Source organism: Euphorbia lathyris, chromosome 1 (assembly GCF_963576675.1).
Source record: "Euphorbia lathyris chromosome 1, ddEupLath1.1, whole genome shotgun sequence".
NCBI lineage: Eukaryota > Viridiplantae > Streptophyta > Magnoliopsida > Malpighiales > Euphorbiaceae > Euphorbia > Euphorbia lathyris.
Window position 1 is genome coordinate 108,559,194 of NC_088910.1, and position 18,633 is coordinate 108,577,826.

The window sequence follows — 18,633 nt, forward strand, 5'->3', positions numbered from 1 at the left end:
TGGGCTTGCAACATCGCTACTGGATGAAGATTCACTATACCTTTAACTGATGATGTTGTTGAGGATGATGGTTTCGCTAATGGTACGTGTCCACGTTCCGCGGGCCACATACTGCTGTTGATTGCCATTTCCTCCAAAAGTTCTCTTGCTTAGGCAGATGTTTTCTTCATAAATAACCCTCCAGACATAGCGTCCAATGAACCTCTAGTTGTAGGATTTAGTCCATTATAAAATGTTTGCATTAAAAGTTCAACGGGCAATTGGTGGTGTGGGCATAAATGTTGGAGTTCTTTAAAACGTTCCCAAGCCTCATAAAGAGTTTCATTATCATTTTGAGAAAAAGATGTTAACTCTTTAATGACTCTTGCGGTTTTTGCTAAAGGAAATTTTTTTGATAAAAATGCTTGGGCTAATTGCTCCCAAGTCTCAAATATTGCGGCTGGCATAGAAGTTAACCACTCTTTGGCTCGATCCTTCAAAGTAAAAGCAAAAAGGCGAAGATTGATTGCTTCTGCAGTCACATTTGGTATTTTAAAAGTGTCACAAATTTCTAAGAAATTTGTCAAATGGATATTAGGATTTTCGTTAGGTAACCCGTAAAATGTTACGTTATTTTGCAACATATTAAGCAACGCATGCTTAATTTCAAATTGGTTTGCATTAATTTGGGGTCTAACTATACTGTTTGTTACACCGGCCACTCCTGGCCTAGCGTAATCCATAAGTGTGGCCATAACTTCTGGCTCGGTAATTCTAGTTTTTATTGGGGTTTTGTTTTTGTTTTTTCTTTTCTTTCTTGTTCTTTTTAAGAGTTCTTTCAATTTCTGGGTCAATAGGATCTGGTGACGTGCCTGAACTTCGAGAACTGCGCATGAACTTGAAATTTCGCACGAACCAAAACTACCTACAAAACAGAATTTGAAAAATAAATATGTTAGTAATTGAAAATAAAAAATATAAAAGTTTGAATAAGTATGAATAAACCTAGATTCGTAATAAAACACGAAAATTTAAAATTTTGTCAAAAAATTTGGCGTTCCCCGGCAACGGCGCCAAAAACTTGTTGAGCGATTTCCCCAAGTGCACGGTATACGCTTGTAGTAATAAAAGATATCGATCCCACAGGGAATGTTTTTCGAACAAAACTTACTTATAATCGGTTAAATTTACTTTTAGGTTTATATTATGGAAAAATCGTTCAATCGGTTTTGGTTTTGAAATTGCTAGAATGAGAATTAGATTAGAGTATGAAAACGTTAGAAAATATTCTGATTTAAGAATGAATTTGCAAGATAGGAACGTTCAGTATTTTTTAGAAAAGTCAACAGATGTATTTGTTTGCATTAAGCAAAGAAAACAACTTTAAACTTTGTACGAATTATAAAGATGAAATAAATGACGGAACCTCTAATTAATTGGCTTTGAACATGACAAAACCCTTCCGGGATAATTGCCCTTAATCAAATTAAAACTCTTTCGAGATAATAATTTGCCTAAGTGTTCAACAAAGTTTCCTTGTAAAGATTTTGAATTAAATACGTTTTAATGAAAACACCAGCAGTCACTTTAGTGGATTGGTTACCATAAGTGCTGCATAAAAATCTATCGAATAGAACGTACTTTATTACATGAAATATAAATTGATACAAGTTTACAGAGAACATGGAGCATGGAAACATTCGACGACGTGCAAGTGAACGGGTTGTCAATCCTTTCCTTGGGTTTCGTTAGAGTTTGTCAGGCTCAGGGGCGGATCCTCTACTCAATCTTCTCGTTGAATCTTCGTAATAGAGACTGGGTCGGTCTACTACCAAAATGAAAACTAAACTGGAACAATGTCTAAACGCTACTAAACTTGTTGTTATTGAATAAACAATGTGTGTACAGCATATTGCTTTTGAACAGAATCGAAATCTAACTCTGAATCACTTGATTCGGAATTTCTGCATAAATTCTATACTAATCTCTTTTTTCTACATATCTTCAACTCTCCATCAACTCTTTATTTATAGATGTTGAAGAGTCTTGATTGAAGTGTCGTGTTCGTTGTTAAGGATCGTGTCCGTTGCGAAAGGACGTCTTTATCCACCCAAACGATCGTGTTTCGTCGAAAATGAAAGTGCGTAACTAGGCTTCTACAAACTCCTGCTCGTACCGAGAATATTAAATTCTCTACCGAGAATGGGGGAGCATCAATTGGTCTTCAAACGAAGGGAAGGAAAAGCTGACGAACGCGTGTCGCGACCGAGAATGTGGGGGCCGCGGTCGCGGCACGGAACGTTTTTCAGTTCTTCTGCTTTCGTTCGCGTCCTCGATTTGGCGTTATTAATTTTCGTCGTCTTCGACTCCTTTTGTAGGGTTTTTCTTCTGTTTTCGAGCTCTTTTCGTTCCTATTTGGATTTTACCAAATATTTATGTACCTTACAGGAAAGAAACATATTCGAGAGTAAAAGCTTTCTAAACAGTTATAAATAGCATAAATTCGTAGCAATATTGATGTAATTATTGATGATATTTTAGGTATATTTCGGGCTTAACAATATACTTGATGGATTTTTGTTTCGTGAGAATAGACTTTGTGTCCCACAATGTTCATATAGAAATTACTTGTTAGGGAAGCTCACAGTGGTGGTTTAATGGGGCATTTTGGGGTTAGAAAAACTTTAGATATTCTGCATGAACATTTCTTTTGGCCAAAAATGCGTAGGGATGTCAATAGGTTTTGTTCTAGGTGCATCACTTGTAAAAGGGCCAAGTCTAAGGTTTCGTCTCAAGGTCTTTACACACCATTACCTGTACCCAAGGAACCCTAGGTAGATATTTCCATGGACTTTATTGTAGGGTTACCTAGGACAAAGAAAGGTCGCGATTCTATCTTTGTCGTAGTTGATACGTTTAGTAAGATGGCACGTTTCATTCATTGTCATAAAACCGATGATGCTATTAATGTTGCCGATCTTTTCTTTCGTGAGGTTGTTAAGTTACATGGAGTCCCTAAGACTATAGTATCCGATCGAGATGCCAAGTTTTTGAGTCATTTTTGGCGTGTTTTATGGAGTCGACTGGGTACTAAGCTTTTATACTCTACTGCTTGTCATCCCCAAATGGATGGACAGACTGAGGTCGTTAATCGAACCCTTGGTCAAATATTGCGTACGGTAGTCGGTAAAAATCTTAAGAGTTGGGAAGAGTGTTTGCCTATGGTTGAATTTGCATATAATTGTAGCATTCATTCATCTACTTTATTTTCTCCATTTGAGATTGTTTACGGACTTAACCCTCTTACTCCTATGGATTTGTTACCTTTACCTGTGGATGCAAGGTCTAGCACAGACAGCGTTGAAAAGGCTGAGTTAGTGAAATCCATTCATGAGAAGGTCCGCAAGCATATTGAAGAGAAAAATCGACGGGTTGCTTCAAAAGTGAATCCACATCGTAAACGAGTTGTGTTTGCTCCCGGTGATTTAGTGTGGGTGCATTTTCGAAAGGAGCGATTTCCTGGACTCCGTAAAAATAAGCTCCAACCTCGAGGCGATGGACCATTTCGAGTTTTGGAGCGAGTGAATGATAATGCCTACAAATAGACCTACCTGGTGATTATAATGTTTCTGCTACTTTTAATATTTCTGATCTATCCTTCTATGATGCAGATAGTGATTCGTGGGCGAATCCTCTTGAGGAGGGAGGGAATGATGAGAATGGAAATCAGAGTTCAAACTTGGGATCTCACAACACTCAATTAAAGCTTCCCGATGGACCCATTACCCGAGAAAGAGCCAAGCAGTTTGAAGAGGAGCTTCAATCATATGTGGTCCAAGTGATGGACGTCGCGGATAAAAATGGAGTTTCTGAAATTAATGGTCCATTAACCATCGTATCTCTTTCAAGTTGCATGGGATGTGAATACGGAGGTCAATTGAAGCATTCGGATTCACATGAGAATGTTTAAGATTGATTGGCTTTCTTCTCAAGGATTTAATAACAATTTCAGAAGTTTTCCTAAGGCGTGGGCACGGCTTATACGACTTTGGCTTCTGTTTCTCTATGACAAAAGTGGCGTGGGATTGACGTGGGCACGGCTTAACAAATTTTGGCTTCTGTTTCTCCATAACAAAAATGGAGGGATAGACGTGGGCACGGCTTAACAGATTTTGGATTCTGGGCACAATTTGGATTGACGGGAATGCAAGGCTTAGTTGGCCCACTTTGTGCTTTATTATTGTTTTAGGTTTTTGTTTACCTCCCCTATTTTAGTTAAACTTCCATTTTTGCCCTTGGTTTAATGTTTAGTGTTATTGGGCTTGTAAGGACATATTAAGTCCGATTTAATTTACTAGCTTAGGTATTTATAACTTTCTCTTTTATTCTAACCGGCAGACATCGATTATCATTGAAATTAAAGTTCGGAATTTCTTCTCTTGAGATTCAAGCGAGGGTTTCTCTTGTGTTCTTTGGAGCACTACAACTGAACAATTTGGAATCGAATCATTGTTAGTTAGACTAGGGATTGGGTCTTTGCAACTTCATTTTGCAGGGGTTTTCTTCTGTCTCAATTTATCATTCGGGTTTTATTCTTGGTTGTTGGAGATTGGAATTGGGTCTTTGCAACTCCGTTTTACAAAAGTTCTTTTCTATCCAACCCTGATTCGTTAGCTTTCTTAGGGATCAAATCTAGTTGTTGGGTTTTCGAGGCACCGTTCCTCGTGGGTTCGCATCACACGTGTATGGGTCAGAATCAAAAGATGGCTCATTACATCCTGACCAACTTCATCTTCCCTAAAATCAACTCTACCTCATCAGCCTCCAATTTCGAGCAAAACTTCATCTGACACATGCTTACCTACAAACCACTCAATATGCCCGTATTTCTTGTCGGTGCATTCCAACGGAGCACAGGGAAACTCAGGATGGGCTCCCTTATCACGAAAATTCTTCAGGACCACCAGGTGAGCACTGTCGGGAAAATAGAAATTTGGGGTACAGAAATTACAGCGGCTTTGCTGTTTGGGTTAGCATTCAACCAACCCATCAAATCCAAGAAAGGGAAAGGCGCAGAAGAAAATGAAGAAGGGGTTGATGCTGCCAAGAAAGGAAAGACAGTGGTGGTAAGCAAGGAACCTGCTGATCGCACTAGGCAGGATAAAAAGAGGAAAGCTGACCAAACCTCTTCCAAAGATATTAACTCAGCTCCAAAGAAAATACGGTTTGTATCACGTGGAAAGAAAGTTGATACTGAGCAAGGTCAGGAGGAACCTAAGTCAGTAGAGAAACAAAACAGGGATGTTGAGCCTGAGGAAGAAAGTGAGGAAACCCCCGAGCAACCCTTGCAGAAGAAGAAGAAAACTTCTGGGTTAAAACCAATTGATGCACCTCCTCTTGATTGTTTGGTCTCTGAAGACTCACACTTCGTGAGAAGTCAAGAAATTGATCTTGAGAAAACTCCTACTGACCAAAAGGAAGAACTGGGTAATGATGGAGGACAGTTTGATGTTGAAAGGACAGATGATGCTGAGCCAAGTAAGGATGTTGCTGCTGAGCAAAATCAAACAATTGATGCTGAGCAGACTGAGACTCAAACTGAGCAGCTTGTGCAGGACAAGGTTGTGGAAGGTCTCAATGCTGACCTTGGACTGAATTCCTCTTCTGAGTCTCTTGACTCCATTCCTGCTGATCCCTCTCCTCCAACTCATAAGAACAGCAGAGGCAAATGACTTAACCAAAAGGCTCACAAGTCTCCTGTCATTGACATTCTGGATGATTCTCCACTAAGAGAACCGATTACTGCCCTCACAAAACTCCAGTTTCAATCCTTCTCTGAACCAACTCCAGATCAACTTAAGGAAAAGCAAGCCTCTGTTTCTCAAGCTAAGGAACAAGCTGACCCCAAAGCTCCACAAGGTTATGCCGAGCAAGTGCTCGAAGTTCCTACTACTCAAGACAACGAGTTAGCAAAGGAAAATCCTGCTAAGGTCAGCTCTGAACTCCCTCAACCTTCTGAAACTACTCAGCTTCAGACTAGCTCTGAACAGGTCAATATCTCTGTCGATCCACCTCTTCCTACTCCTTTATCGCAGAATGATAACCAGTCAGTTCCTGCTGGTGATCTGAATAAAAGCCGAGCTGCTGATCAAGCTGGCACCTCTAAGTCTGTACAGCACCAAACACCTCTTCCATCCGGTGCTATTCCAATTCCGGCCTCTGAACCACAACATGATGAATCTTATGCTTACATGCATGCTACTGAGTCTGGACGAAGAATCATTGACTCAGCTCAAGCATTACTTTAGGAAATTCATCACTCTAATGCCGATGCTGCTGGGTCTATCAATGTTGAGCCAACTCAACTCTCTTCCCTCAGCTCCTAACTGAAATCAAAGGTCTCAAGGACTTGCTGAGTGTCATGACATCTTTTCAATCTCAACAACCCAAGCAAGAATCTATCGTGAAGCTGGCTGAACTCCAGCTGACAATGGTCTATCATATGAATGCTATCCAGGGCCAACTCAACACCTTGTCAGCTGCGAACTCAATCTATGCAACCTCTGCTGAGGTTAATCAGCTTTTCACCCAGCTAAATTCTGAGCTGACCGGGACTCATGAATTAGTCTCCCCCTCCTCCCAGTGTTCCATTGAGCAAATCAGCGAAGTTGTTCGCCTACTCAACTTGAGTAAAGAAGAAATGGATACTGACCAAGTAAAAACAAATGAGATTCTGCAGTATTCTCAAGCCACACTTAAACATGTCCGGCATACAAACGCTCAACGTCAGTTCTACGATTCTGCGTTGCTCAAAATGTACCATCAATCATATGCCAAGCTGTCAGAATCCATAACTTGGATCGGGAAATCCCAGGAGTATCTCTTGAGCATGCTGAGTGCTAACATTAGGATCCCTGCTGCCACTCTAGACGATGGCATGGCTGTCTTCGACGGTCTTTGGGAGAGTACGAGTCAACTCCAAGCCTACTCAGCCAAACTAGCTCGTGATGTTCTTCGCGAGACATTTATTCCTCCCTCTTTCTGATGATGGAAAAACGAGGGAGAAAGAAAAGCAAGTTGCTGGAACTCAACAGAAAATGGGGGAGGCATCTGGTTCCGCAACTCAGAGTCAGCAACAAAGAAACGCCAAAGGAAAAGGGCTAGCTAACCAAGCTCAAGTCAACAGGAAGAAATAGATTGGCTAGCCTTAGTTTTTAACTTGTAATTTTTATCTGGCGTATTCTATTTTGTTAATGCTGACCATCTATATATATTTATGCATCTTCAAAATTGACAAATCTTATGTGATGCTTACTTACTTATTGTGCTTTGTGCTGATCTGTCTTAAATGAACAAACAAACAAATCTAAAAGGACTATACTCAGTACACATTAGCTCTGATACATCCTTTCATAGCTCTGATACATCCTTTCATAGCTCTGATACATCCTTTCATAACTCTGATACCTAAACTGACTATGTATCAAACTGAGCAAACACATGTGTCAAGTATTGAACTCTTCTGAAAGCTGACCTAGGCTCATCTGAATTAGATCTTGGAAGGTCTAGAATTGAACTAAGTTAGTATAGGCATGTCTTAATTTTACTCGATTAAATCTTAGTAGGTTTAGAGTTAATTTAAGTCAATAGATGCAACCCTTACGGGGGGGGGGGGGTAACTTCAGAAGTATAAAAAGAATTTCAATCATAGGAAATCTCAATGCTGAGTTCCATAATTAAATATTTTGCCAACATCAAAATGGGGGAGTTTGTTGAAACACCTTTCCACATGACTTTGATTTGACAAAATTATTTAAGTTAATCCATGATTAAGAGGCAATTAAATTTAAGTGCTTTGATTTAATTGTACTAATATGTTTGTTCAATGTTGAGTATAAGTATAAATGAAAACAGAAATAAAAAGTAAGACAGGACGAAGTCAGCATGAGAACACAGCACAAGCTGAGTGGAGTACAACTCAGCAAAATAGAAGAAAAGTCATCTTCAGAACAAACGCTTAAAGATGAAGCTGACCAAAGAAGTTGAGTGGAACACAACTCAGAGAAGTCTTCCTCTAACCTTAAAGCTTGTAGACGAAGCTGAGCACAGAAGCTGAGTAAGAATATGACTCAGAAGCAAAGAACAAAAGCAACGTCAATAAAGTCAAGCTGAGTGTTCGTCAGGACAACACGATTGATCCGTTTGCTAAAAGACAAGATCCGACATCTGTCTGCACCAATAACAGAAGCCTTGGAATTACGCACAGAGTCAATTTCGAGATGCATGGGTCAACTATCCATTAGCTAAAAGACGAACTGGCACTAGAAGACGCACCTGCAGGAAGAAGACAAGCCTGACGCCTGCGAATTTCAAACGACAGGATTGGCCTGCAAATCTGAAGCTGACCAGAACAATGATGCAAGAAAGAGCCGTTTGTATTCAACGAATAGATCCAGATTCAAATCATTAGAGCTTCAGACTTCAACTATAAAAAGGACAAGTTCATTCTTGGATCCCAAGCCGATTGCCGAAAAAAAAAGAGAAAAAGAGCATACATACAAACCACATTCAAACAAGAAAAAGATCTTACACCAAATTTCCATTTCTGTGTAAAAGCTAGATTGATTTTGTAATCATCTAAAGTGTTCTTCATCTAGAAAAGAACAAGTTTGTATCAATTGTAAAATTGAGAGAGTGGTGCTGAGTACTCGGTTTTAGTACTCAGCGGTAGAGAAATCTAGGTGTTCGGTTATAGCACTTAGTAGGAGTTGAGTAGACGAATAGAGGAAGGTACTCTTGCATATTCAACTGCCTTGTAAACGGTTTGTGCTCTACCTTTAAAAAGCTCAGTATTGGATTAAAAAAGCCCGGAGGGACTCTGGGGACTAGACGTAGGCGGAGAGGCCGAACCAGGATAAGTCGTGCTGAGTAATTTCTAACTCTCTCTCAATATATCTATATATGTGTTGCTTGATTAAATTGCTCAGGATATAAATTGTAAAAGCTGACACTGAGTAATCTTGGTGTTGAGTTGGAAGCTGACCTCAAGGGTTAATTCCCAACTCACAAGTAAAACAGTTCTAGTCAGCATCTAACTAAAGCTGTCTTACATCTCTCGGCCGTGCTGACCTAAACTAAGTTAAGTAACTTAAAGAATTGATTAAGTCAGCATAATTAAGTGAAAAAAGCTACATTAGTTCCTAACTCCCCCCCCTTTGGAACTAATCACACGGGACGAACAAAATATTACTGAACTGAAATATCATTAAACTGAAACATTACTAAATTGAAACATCACTAAACCGAAAAATTACTAAACTGAAACATCACTGAAGTGAAACATCGCTGAACTGAAACATTACTAAATTGAAACATTAATAAATTGAAACATTATTGAACTTAAACAGTACTAAACTCAAACATCACTGAACTCAAACATCACTGAACTCAAACATTACTAAACTCAAACATCACTGAACTCAAACATTACTAAATTGAAACATTACTAAACTGAAACATTACTGAACTAAAACATCACTAAACTGAAATATTACTAAAGTAAAACATTACTAAATTGAAACATTACTGAACTGACACATCATTAAACTGAAACATCACTAAACTGAAACATTAATAAATTGAAACATAGCTGAACTGAAATATCACTGAACTGAAATATTACAAAACTGAAACATCATTGAACTGAAATATCACTGAACTGAAACATCACCGAACTGAAACATCACTAAACCGAAACATTACTAAACTAAAACATCACTAAACTGAAATATTACTAAACTAGAACATCACTGAACTAAAACATTACTAAACAGAAACATCACTGAACTGAAATATCACTGAACTGAAACATTACTACACTGAAATATTAATAAACTGAAATATTACTGAATTGAAATATTATTAAACTGAAACATCACTAAACTCAAACATCACTGAACTCAAATATTACTAAATTGAAACATTACTAAATTGAAACATCACTAAACTAAAACATTACTAAACTGAAACATTATTGACCTGAAACATTACTAAACTAAAACATCACTGAATTGAAATATTTTTAAACTGAAATATTACTAAATTGAAACATTACTAAAACATCATTGAACTGAAACTTTACTAAACTGAAACATCACTGAACTGAAACATTGCTAAACTGAAACATTACTGAACTGAAATATTACTGAACTGAAACATTACTAAACTGAAGCATTACTGAACTGAAGTATTATTGAACTGAAACATCACTGAACTGAGATATCACTCAACTGAAATATTACTGAACTAAAACATCACTGAACTAAAACATTACTGACTTAAAACATCACTGAACTTAAATATTACTAAACTGAAACATCACTAAACTGAAACAACATCACTGAACTGAAACGTTATTAAACCAAAACATTACTAAACTGAAACATCACTGAGCTGAAACAATACTAAACAGAAACACTGCTAAACAGAAACATTACTAAACTGAAAGGGCATACCCAAATATTTACCAAGATTGGTAGTTCTCCTAAAGCCCAACTCCGAACAAAGGTGATTTTGAAGCTTGTTAGAAGTATTAGTAGAAAAGGAAACATGAGATTTAGATAAACTGACCTTTTGCCCCGAACTATTAAAAAAATAATACAAAACATGCTTCAAAACATGCGCCTAAGTTAAAGACGCTTCACATATAGGATAATATCATCCATAAAAAAAATATAGGACAACCTTGTCCCATTTCTAGAAACTTTGATAGGTGTTAAGCCCAAAATATATCTAAAATATCATTAATATTTTTATTATAAAATCGTGTTGTTTATATATATTTAGAGTACTTTTACGTCTGAATATGTTTATTTCATGCAAGGTACCTAAATATTTGGTAAAATCCAAATAGGAACGAAAACAGGTCAAAAACGAAAGAAAACCCCTAAGTTACGAGCCAAAAGAAGAGGAAAATCAGCGCAACAACACGAAGGACGGGAACGAAGCCGGACCCGGGAAATAAATCTCGTGTCGCGACCGAGATTCCCTAATCTCGTTCGCGACATGCCTTTTCCTGGCGTTTTTCCCTTGCGTTCCGAAGACCAAAAATCTGCTCCCTAATCTCAGCAGGGATTCCACAATCTCGGTAGCATCAGCAGGTCTTCCAGCATAACTTTCACATGTTTTAGTTCAAAGAATCGCGTCTGTTCGGGTGGATCGAAACGTCTCTTCGCAACGGATACGACCCTTAAACACGACTCTTCAACATCTATAAATAAAGAATTAGAATATATGAATTATAGAGATTTTAAGTTTAATTATTGTTTATAAATAAATGAATGCTTAAAGAAATAAAAAAATTTAAGGATTTATAAATGGATCTTGGAATCATAAGGATTTATAAATTGAGCTTACAATCCTAGAAATTTATAAATTGAGCTTACAATTCTAAGGTAATAAATAGGGAGACAACACCATTAATTAGAACATCATTAATGTTATATTTGGTTATGATAAATAATGTTGTACATTCGCAATGACAAGGTTTTAGTGTTTCCAATGAATAATCATTTATTAAGATTTAATGCATATAACATTGATTACACGGATACAAAATTACTTAAAAGAAGACGTCTTCTTATGTAAAATAAAAACATCCGGGAAAAAAATAATTTCTTGGAAGTTGGTTATATCTTGAGGAAAGAGAAAACGTTTTTCAAAGCACAATATTCCAAGTTACAACTGACATGTCATCAGGTAAAACCTATTTTAATATTAAATCACAACTTAAATTATGGACCATTAGATCTTGATCCAATGGATATTAATCACTCACCACCTATGGAGATAATTTAGTGCTCACCATTGAAAACAACCCCATATATATATATATATATATATACACATACATATATATATATATATATATATATATATATATATAAATGTTAGATTTAATACGAATATTGACATTTCTATTATTGTAGATGAAGTTACCTTAAACAGTTCGCCCGCCACCAGATGCTACATAAATCCAGAAATCCCAGAAATCATTTCATTTTTGGAAAAGTAACTTTTGTTTATCTACTTATAATTACAATACACACACACAAAATATAAATATAATATTTTAGTTGCTAATATTTATTACACCCATTTTAGTGTTGAAAAACCTTACCCTTTGCTGGAAAAAAGCACGTTGAACTTCCCAAAAGTCATGACTATAGAGGAAGAGAAAGAAGCAAATCGAAAGACAATTGCTGAGTTACTGCAAATAGATATTCACACCGACAAGGTTTTGTTTAAGATTATATTTGATCAGTTTATATATATGAGTTTAAGCATAAAAATTAACACTACCAATCTCAATTTCATTTTTCTTAGGAAATCAAATTCACATGCAAGGCAAAAATCAAAGAAATTGACCCCATTGATGGTTGGTGGTACCGAGCATGTCCTACATGTAAAAGTGGTATTCAAAACTTTAACGATAAATTGTGGTGTAAAAATTGCAGATTCATTGATGATTTACTACTGCCATGGTAAAATTTTGAATTCTTTATACTATTCATACATATTTAAATTATTTCCTACTAAAATTATTGTTGCTTATTCTATAACAAATATTACAGGTATAGAGTGAAATTGGTTGTTGAAGATGCTACAGGTACAAGTACATTTGTAGTTTTTGGGCATATGGCAGCAAATTTAATTGGCATTCCTGCAACTACTCTTGCAAATAGTTTTAAAGAAAGATATGAGGTTCCACCTGTAATGACAAAGATTTACGGTGTCAAAACTGTATTTCAGATTCAAGTCAGTCATTTAGTTGATGATCCATTCAACATATCATTTAAAGTAATTTATATTTTTAAGGACACTCTGGTAACACCTAAAAAAGAAGTTCCAAGTCCAAATTCAACACCTTCTACTCATTTGAAGTCACCCATATCTCGATGTTCTTTGTCTCTAGTAGCAAAACGAAAGTTACCAATTGTTGAAAACCAACCAGATGTTCATCAATCATCAACAGAGGTTCAAAACAAAAGAAAGCGTAATGAGTAAGTACATAAGTAATAGTTAATTTTGTTTTGTGAATCACACTTTTGATATTAATAAGCTTTTTCAGGGTGGCCTCAACTTCATCAAAAAAAAAGAAGTAAACAATAGATCAAAAACGATTATTGCGGTTAGTTTTTTTTAAATATCTTTTCCAAATACATTCTTGGTTTATTTTCATCATGACTATTTAATTTTTTTTACAGGGCAATTGAAGTTGCAGCCACTTCTCAACTATCTTTCCTAATTGTTTCTTTACGATTATTTATGAATTGTACCTGAATTTATTTATTAAAAGATGTTTAGTCAGATTACCTCCTTTTTCAAATCCTTTAGCTTATCTTGAACTCTTTCAAACAATGAAGTTAATGCAATGTATAATAAATTCATGGATAATATACGGCTTCGCAGTTCAGTATTTTCAGTCACTTCTATAAGTCCCAAAATAGATAATAATATAGATAAAACATCAGATCCATATGTTTTTAGACTTTACAGACAAAATCACAATCTAATTGGTTATTTATTACCTTCAGATCATCAAACATCTGGATTTCTCCAGTACATCTTTACGATACAGTTACTGAAATTACAACAAAACTTCTAATTTCAACTCATAATCAAACGACAATTTTATTGCTAAACATATTACCTTCTCTTAGGTAATGAGGACCTAGGACGATCTCGGGAAGAAAAAAGGCAAATAATATGAGGAGGATGACAAGCAGTAGTATCTCTGTGATGATGAGGTAAGGGATTTCGTCCATGGATTCACGCTCTTCCGGATTTGCCATTTTTTTGTGTGGATGAAGAGAGACGGAAAGATAATGGATATGCAGTTGGTTTAGCAGCGGCGTGGAGTTAGATCTATATAAGTGACATTATATAGTGTGCAATTTTTAGGGTTAAATATGGACCATCTTTTTATACGACGTCGTTTTTTATACGTACGTATATTATGACAAAATTATGACGGTATGCTAACGTTATAATGACGTATTTGATACAAAAAAAATAATTATACACTTTAAATATATTATAAATATTTATAAAAATATATTCTTTATTATATTAGGTAATATTCATAAAAAATATATTAAAAATTTATTTACTTTTTCCTACTATATTATTTAATTTTTTTTTTTCCGAAACAAAGCGAGGGTATCTTTTAGTTTGTGTTTAAAAAAAACAAAACAAAAATAGATAAGTAGAATAATAAGATTCCTTCAATTGACAAAAACATAAATTAGAAATCAGATGTATTATCAAAAGTTTAGATTCCGTATTTAAGACATAACACTAATATTATTTTTAGACCTTAGGTATAAGTTCAGTTTAACTTTATTTTTAGTCAAGAATTCAATGTATATTGTATTACAATGAGATTGTGTTATACATGCTTGAAATCTAAAAGGTGATATGATTGAAATAATAATAAGAAATATTTTTGGATCTTACTTATTGCGAGAGATAATAATAAAGTTATTATTAGATATTCTTATATTCAATTTAACCTTTTGATTTAATTGATTCCAACTTCATTTGAAGTGGTATGTTTTAACCCAAATAACTTAAGGGAGCATTTGGTTCAGGGTCTTTAGAAATGAAAATGGGAGTGTTTCATTTCATTTGTACATGCAGGAGCGGAGTTAGGGAAATTTTTCTCTTTCCATCCCTGAACTTAAAATAAATAAAAAGAGGCTCTTTTCTATTTTTCTAATTTGGGGAAATTTCCCAAATCACTCCATATTTTGTTTCAAATTTCAATTACTCAATTATTTTCTATTATCACTCAATTCAATTCAACTTCCAACTTTGTCCAAGTAAGTTTTTTATTTTTCATTCTTTATTTTATTTCTAGGTTTAGGTATATGATATTTTTGATAGAAATTGGGACGAGACAGATCTTGGACGGGGTGAGCACCCATGACCCAAGAACTGACAAACTCGCAATATATAAATAAAAGAAAAGTGAGTTTTTGAACAAGAGAAGAGGAATGAGAACAAATAAAAGAAGAGGGGAGGAGAAAAGATATGAAAAGTAAAAAAAATGCAATTCTGAAATACTACAAATGTCATCATTGATAAACCTGTAGCAAAAACCATGAGCTGAAGGCCACCAATTGATCACGGAGGAAGAGACTCCAAACTTTGCCAATCCATCAGCAACTCTATTTCCTTCCCTAAAGATGTAAGAAAAGATAATGTTCATTCTAGAGCAAATGTTGAGACAATGCAACCACTCTTGTCGAATACTCCAAGGAACATCCATGGAGCAGTGTCTAAACAAATTAACTACATACATTGAGTTTGACTCAACCCAAAGCTGATGCCAATTTTTATCCCAAGCAAGTTCAATTGCGAAAATAGCGGCTCTCAATTCAGCCATATAAGCAAAAGAAGGAGTGGTAGAAAAAGCAAAACAACCTTTGGGAAAGCCTCGATAGTTGCGAAAAATGCCTCCTGCTCCTGCCTCGCCAGGAGTGCCAAATGCAGAGTCGTCCACATTGACTTTAACCCAGCCCGGAGGAGGTTTAAGACAATGGACCAGAATAATGTTGGGAGCAGGAGGCGGCCTAGGAGAAGCCAGAAGGCGGGATAAGATAGCAGCATCTTTTCGAGAAGAGCAAAAACCTTTAGAGGTGGCCAAGGACTCTCAAATCATTCGAAAGAGTGTGATCTTTGAGTGCTAAATAGAAGGAGAAACTTCCTTAAAGATTGCTTCATTCCTGTAATTCCAGATTAACCAGATGCAAGTGACAGCGGCAACACGCCAGATCATCGACACCTGTGAGCTAAAATGAAGGCTACGAAGAGTGTTGAAGAAGTGGATGAATTGGGAATGACGAGGCAAAGAGCAGTCAAAATGAATCTCAATGACCCTCCAAAGAGAATCTGCAAAAGAACAACTAATGAATAAGTGGTTAATGGACTCAGCATCCCTACCACATAGAGCACAACGAGAGGCAATGGAGAATCCTAGACGCTGCAGGAGGCCATGAGTTGGAACCCGTCCATGTAAAACTCTCCAGAAAGTGAAGGAACGAGAAGGGAGAGTGTGAGCATTCCAAACAAATTTATAGAAAATACCTTTCGTAGAGGGATGGCAAGCGCAGAAATCAAAATCATCTCTACCCCGGTGAATAGATTGAATAATGTCTTGAACAACTGAAGGTAGAGTACCTAAGTCAAGCCACTCCGAATTTACCAAAAAATCATCAACAAAATTATAGCGAGAACGCTTATCTTGATGATCAAGACCCAATCTGTCCGCCACCGATGGTACGATCCACCTATCTGTGATAGGGTTTTAACTCATAAAAATTAAATTGATAATGTGATAGGGTTTTAAGGATTTTGATTAAATTGAATTGGTGTATTAAATTGGGTTGGATTGTATTTAAATGGTGATATTTAGGGATTTTAGTTTATAGATTTTGATTAAATTAAATTGGTGAATTGAGTTGAATTAGTGATATTTAGGGATTTTGATTGAATTGAATTATTGATATTTAGGTATTTTTAGATTTTAACTCAATCAATTATTAGTGAACAATGAATATATAATTCAAAACAACTTTTCTATACAAATACATTTGCTATAGGAATCAAATTATTGAATCGTCGTAGCGAAAAAAAAATATTCTACACCATGAGGTTTCAGTCCTAGCTTCGCCACTGCCTACATGTGATTGAATATCTGAACTAAACGTGAAACCAGGAATACGTTTTGATATCATGAGTGAGGCTATAGAGAGGGACTCTCTTACTTTCTATTCTAAGGGAAGAATAGACTTAGTCTAGTTACCAAACACAAATTTAATTAAATAAAATCTTAAACAATTCAACTTCCTCCCTCTTTCTTCACCGTTCTCTCTCTAACAGGTCTTTAAATTATTCACCTTCTCTATCTCCCTACTTCGTTAAATCCGAACTACAGCCAGCCATAGTGAGTTTCCGTCAAAAATAAAGTCCCCTTTATCGGTTGTTTAAGCAATAATGTTAAAAAACATGTGGATCGGAGAATGTAATCCGGTTTTACATAAGTTGAAGAATTTGTTTTAATACATGCTCTTATAACCCCTACCATTTCTCTTCTTTCACCATATTCAACCACCTGTAAATGTTCATTTTATCTTTTTAATTAATTAACTTGATTCAAATTCTAACATTTGTAATGTTTAATTACCAGCGTAACATTCTTCAAAAAAACAAATTACCAGCATAAGACAAATTGCCTTCCTTCTTCATATTTATCTCCCATATGCCTATTGCCTTCCAATATATAGTAGTGTTAAATAAGAAGTTTAAGGAACTATCACTGAAAAATAGAACGATTGCTGAAAAATTATTAGGATTTTTAACACTATTGCTGAAATAATAGATAAAGGAGATTGTTTTTTTTGACGGAAACTCACCATGGCTGGCCGGAGTTCAGATTTAATGAAGCAGAGAGAGGTAAAGAGAGAGATAGAGACCGTGAATAGTTTAAGGATCTGTTAAAGAGAACGGTAAAGAAACAGAGATGAATGTGAATTGTTTAAAATTTTACTTAATTAAATTTGTTTAATTAAATTTGTGTTTGGGAACTAGACTAAGTCTATTCTTTTCTTAGAATAGAAAGTAAGGGAGTCCCTCTTTATAGCCTTACTCTTGATATCATATTTAGTAACATTTTGGAATTACCTTTACTTTTAGAAGTATTGATGTATATCATGAATTATGGCTTATGATTTCAAATGTTTTCAATGTATTTCATAGGCTTAATACATCATTTGCTCCTGAACTTGTCCATAAAACTTGATTGGCTCCTGAACTTTCAAAGTATCCCAATAGACCCCTGAACTTGCATAAAATGTTATCAATTGATCAATCGGTTGTAAAAAAGTAAGTTAAATGCGAAAAATGTATCGCACGCGTCTTAAAAAAAAGTAAAACAATCAAGATCGAGGTATTGCGGTTGTAATATTAGAGAATACAAAGTTTATAGTTGAGCAAATAATAACTTCATTTTTACTTCCTTCTTGAATTATGTAATAACATTCTAAGACATGTGGAATACATATTCCGCATTTAACTTACTTTTTTGCAACCGAGTGATCAATTGATTACATTTTATGCAATGTAGATGGCTAACTGAATATTTTATGCAAATTCAAGAAGCTATTAAGACACTTTGAAAATTTAGGAAATCAATAAAGCTTTTTGAACAAATTCAACCGAAGAAATGATGTATTAAGCCTGTTTCATAAAATGTGACGAATGATTTCGTCGTATCATTGTGTGATTTCAATGTATCAAGAGTTTCAAATATATTGCTGCATTACGTATATATGATGTGAAAATTATATGGTTGATGATCTAATTTATTAGAAAAGTTAGTTTTTAGATCTTCCAAATAAATCTATCATCAAATAAGATGAAACACTTTCCTAAATTTTAAAAGTTGGTTATTTGTAACTATTGGGGTCTATGTTTAAAACATTAACGGGGTGTTTGTTAGAAGGGATATAAGAGGTGGGATACAACAACAACAACAAAGCCTTAGTTCCGAAATGATTCGGGGTCGGCTAACATGAACCATCATATAAAACC

The 18,633-nt window shown here is 35.5% G+C and overlaps 1 non-coding gene across 1 annotated transcript; it reads left to right on the forward strand.

Annotated features, from left to right (window-relative positions):
• The first annotated feature begins 258 nt into the window (after window positions 1-258).
• On the forward strand, window positions 259-365 carry LOC136215887 (small nucleolar RNA R71). Its single transcript, XR_010682890.1, has one exon. It is a non-coding gene; the product is annotated as a small nucleolar RNA R71 (small nucleolar RNA).
• The last annotated feature ends 18,268 nt before the right edge of the window (window positions 366-18,633 follow it).